The sequence below is a fragment of the Macaca thibetana genome, chromosome 1 (genome assembly GCF_024542745.1).
Source record: "Macaca thibetana thibetana isolate TM-01 chromosome 1, ASM2454274v1, whole genome shotgun sequence".
NCBI classification, from domain to species: Eukaryota; Metazoa; Chordata; class Mammalia; order Primates; family Cercopithecidae; genus Macaca; species Macaca thibetana.
In genome coordinates, this window is record NC_065578.1 from 134,195,446 (window position 1) to 134,199,870 (window position 4,425).

The window sequence follows — 4,425 nt, forward strand, 5'->3', positions numbered from 1 at the left end:
CTATCTAGTTTTTATCTGCTGATATTAGATTTTTAACAGCAGGTTCCCATGGACTCCCGCCCAATTTTCTCTTGTCAGATTCTCACAAAGAGAATTTTCCCTCTGCTGAATCAAACACTGTGAGATGGATCAATGCATGGCAAAGTGGTTTCACAAAAAGCTTCTTTTTGGTTTTATCTGAGGATATTTGCTTCTTCCCTATAGGTCTCAAAGTGCTCTCAAATGTTCCTACCCAGATTCTACAAAAAGAGTGTTTCCAACAGGCTGAATCAAAACAACGGTTTAACTTCTTTCTAGTTTATATATGGGGATATTTGGAATTCACCATAGACCTCAATGGGCTTCCACATATCCCATCGCAGATTCTACAAAAGCAGTGTGTCGAATCAGAAAAAAGAGTGCGAAGTTGAGGGGAAAGAAGAGAAATAGTCAGGGTGAGGGACCTAAAGAGACTTAAATTTGTAGTGCCCTGCTCTGGTTGGCATGAACCCAATGAACAGGCTGGGAGAATGTGGAGGATGCTTGGACTGGCCCAGAACATGGTGGCTGTGTGGCCTATGCAGAAAGACAAAGCCCTGAGAGGTGTTTTTCTTGTATTGGTTGGTTGTTTTGGGGGCAGGTTTCGTAGGGTCCTTCATTAGTTGACTCCAACCTATGCTGTTAGTACCATGGGCCTTGAGGTTTTCAGAGTTTACCCACCCATCTGGCAAGAACATGCTCTGAGCCTGCCCATGGTGCCTGAGGGCTGTGTCGCTCTCATGTCCTTGGGACTGGAGTTTACTCATTGGTGGCAGTGGTAATTTGGGTGGACAGGGACAGTTTTCCTGTTGACTGAGATCAATGTTCCTCCCCCAGATGAGCAGACCCTGCATTCTGGAGTGGAGATATTGTCTGGTGTCTTTGGAACCCGCTGCTCCTGCCTGTGTTTTCTCCCAGTTAAGACTGTGGCAGTGACTCCTTATGAATATATTGGATAGCGTGGGCATTCCGAGAGAAGGAAGACACCCCAGATGTCAGGAAACACGCACCTGTGCCTTTGGGATATGGCCCTGCCTTTGGGTTATTGCTCTGGCCTGCCCAGGCTGGAGCCAGACTCCTGGTGGGGCAGTAGTGAAGCAGAAGTGGTGGAATGCTGCTGCCTGCCTGTGCTGGTAGGGCGGACTCCCAGGAAAAGGTCCCCATCTGTGGTTTGGTCACCCAGGGGGTGGTGGGAAACTTGGTGAAAATAGGGTGAATAGGGAATGGGAAAGCCAGAGGAAAAAGCCTACTGCACCTAGTGTACCCAAGCATGCCAGGACCTCACTTGTGTGCTCAGGACTGCAGTTTACACATAGTAACAATGGAAATATGGGTGCAAATGGACTGTTATCCACATGAGTGGGCAAGCAATGTCCTTTCCACGGATGAGCAGCTTCTGTGTTGTGGACCAGGCTTCTAAGCTGGCCTGTGTGGTAACTACTTCCCCTGCCCTCTCTTTCCCATGGCGTAGACTGCTGCAGCAGTGTTCAATTAGTAAATTGAATTGCTTGGCCATTCTGGGAGTGGGAAGACACCTCTGACAGCAAATAACATGGGTCTGCAAATTTGCTTGTCAAGTTCTGACCTGCCCCAGCAGTAGCCTGGCTCCTGGAGGGATGGTGTTGAGACAGAAGTGCTGGGATGGTGCTATCCTTTGGCAATGCAGGGGCAGGCTCCCAGGAGGAGGTTCGGGGCTTTGGAAGGGGCCAATGAGGGGGGCTTAAAAGGAAAGCAAAGTTAGGCAGCGGTTGGGAAGCATGAGAAAGATAGGGAGAATGGAGGGAGCAAAGAAACAAAAAAAAAACCACAAGCCTAGAGCACCCAGTGTTCCAGGTGGTCTCCCATCCAAGTACTAACCAGGCCCAACCCTGCTTAGATTCTGAGATCACACGAAATCTGACGCATTCAATGTGGTATGGCCATAGACACGAGCAGAGTTGCCTGGCAGCCCCAAGAGCTCAGCCCAGTCACACCTGCCTGGTTCCAGCAGTCACCACCAGACTGGGGTGGTGGGACTAAAATAAGAGACCACTGAACTGCTCACCCACATCCTTCCCCTGGCTCTTGAGCTTCCGAGCTTCCACTGCATTGGGCTCACTCAGAACAGGCTGTGCTCTGAGGTGCCAGGGCCCAGGGCCCACGGTTCTGGGATGTCCTCTTGTCCTAGTCTTGCTGCTGAGGTATTGATTTGGATCCCTTGCCACCCCTCCTGCATGGCACCCTTTCGCCCCACCCACCCAAAGCTGTCAGGACAGGCCAGGCAAACAACAAATTGGAGCCAGACTCCTGGTAGGGCAATGGTGTGGCAAATGCAATGTAATGTTTCTACCTGGTGGTGTCGCAGTGGCAGACTCCCAGGAGGAGGTCCCAGGTTGCGGAGGGGCACAGGTGAGCACAAAAGCAGGAGCAGACTCATGGAGCTGTTGGGAAATATGGCCACAATAGGGGTAAGGGAGGGAGCTGAAAAGCCAAAAAAAAAAAAAAAAAAAAAAAAAAAAAAAAAAAACTACAGAACACTGTATTCTGAGGTACCAACCAGGCCTGACACTGTTAGCTCCAAGATCAGAGGATGTCAGGCACCTTCAGAGTGGCATACCAGACACTGGGAGAGGCATCTGACTGCCCCAAGAGCCAGGCTCTGCTATGCCTGCCTGATTTCAGCCATCATTGCCAAGCTCGTGCCAAGGCACTCAGTTGGGTACCCCAGAGCTTCTCATCTGCAGCTTTCCCCTCGCTCCCATGCTCCCAAACTTCCAGCATATCAGGACCACTCAAAACTTGGTGGGCTCCAACACAGCAGTGCCCAGTGCCCACGATCCCAGGGGCAAATAGCCTGCCCAGCCACATGGAACATTTTTCTCACAACACCCTCACTACCCTCATTTACCACAATGAAGAACTGGCCCTTGGGCAAGAGGGCATGGGGCCCTTCTTTGCCCACTCTGGCACTAGAACCACCAGCCTGATTCTGGGAAAGAAGATCTGACACACTCAGACACACCCCCACCAACCCCATGAGCAAACGCACCCCACACAAGAACACTCACAGGTACATGTGCGGGGCAAAACACTAACCCAGAAAAATACAGCCACAGACAGCTTAAAGGAGTGCAAGTGAGAGGGAGATGTAGAGACAGAAAAGGAGGGAGGGAGAGAAACAGAGATGAGAAAGACATCGAACGGGGACTGTGAGACACAGACAGAGAGATAGAGAGAGAAGGCGGCAAGAAAACCACGAGATGGAGGGGAAAGAAGAGAAAAAGTGAGGGTGAGAGAGCTAGAGACCAAGAGCGATAAAGGTGTGAACAGGGAGAGACTTTCTCAGCTAAAGGCCCTTATCAGCAGGCTGGGATATGGTGGAGTGTGTTTGGGATGGGCTAGAACAGGCTGGAAAGGTGGGTCATGTGAGAAGACATACAAAACACTGATGGTTAGGTATAATGGCTCATGCCTGTAAGCCCAGCACTTTGGGAGGCCGAGGTGGGAGAATATCTATTAAAAATAAAAAATTAACCAGGCATGGGGATGGGCGCCTTTAGTCCCAGCCACTCAGGAGGTTGAAGAGGGGGAAGGGCAGGAATCCAGGAGGTGGAGCTTGAAATGAGCCGAGAAAGAAAGAGAGAAAAAAAGAATGGAATAAAGAAAGAAAGAAAGAGAGAGAGAGAGAGAGAGAGAGAGAGAGAGAAAGAAAGAAAGAAAGAAAGAAAGAAAGAAAGAAAGAAAGAAAGAAAAAAGAAAAGAAAGAAAGAAAGAAAGAAAGAAAGAAAAAGAAAGAAAGAAGGAAAGAAAGAAAGAAAGAAAGAAAAAAGAAAGAAAGAAAGAAAGAGAAAGAAAGAAAGAAAGAGAATGAAAGAAAAAAAAGAGAAAGAAGGAAAGAAAGAAGAAAGAAAGAGAAAGAAAAGAAAGAAAAAAGAAGAAAGAAGGAAAGAAAGAAAGAAAGAAAGAAGGAAAGAGAAAGAGAGAAAGAAAAAAAGAAAAAAGAAAGAAGAGAGAGAGAGAAGGAAAGAAAAGAAGGTACAAAAGAAAGAAAGACAAGAAAGAAAGCAAAAAAGCCTACAGCACCCGGTATTCCCATATAGTCTCCCATGCAAGTACTAACCATTCCAGACCCTGCTTAGTTTCCGAGATCAGACTAGATCACGTTCAGCGTGGTGTGGCCGTGGATGCCAGCAGAGGCGCCTGGCTGCCCCAAGAGCCTGGCCCAGCCATGCCCGAAGTCTTCCAGCCAGCAACGCTGGCCTGGGGCCACGGGGATCATATCAGGACCCAGAGCCCCTCACCCACGGCCTTCCTCTGGCTCCTGAGCTCCTGAGATTTCACCACGTCGGGTCTGCTCAGAACAGGGAGTGCTCTGAGGCATCAGGGCGTAGGGCCCACGATCCTGGGACCCTGACTGGTCCTCCTCTC

At 49.3% G+C, this 4,425-nt stretch overlaps 1 pseudogene; it reads right to left on the reverse strand.

The window, feature by feature from the left end:
- Nucleotides 1-1,827: 1,827 nt before the first annotated feature.
- LOC126944042 (uncharacterized) lies at nt 1,828-1,945 on the reverse strand (annotated as a pseudogene).
- Between the last annotated feature and the right edge of the window lie 2,480 nt (nt 1,946-4,425).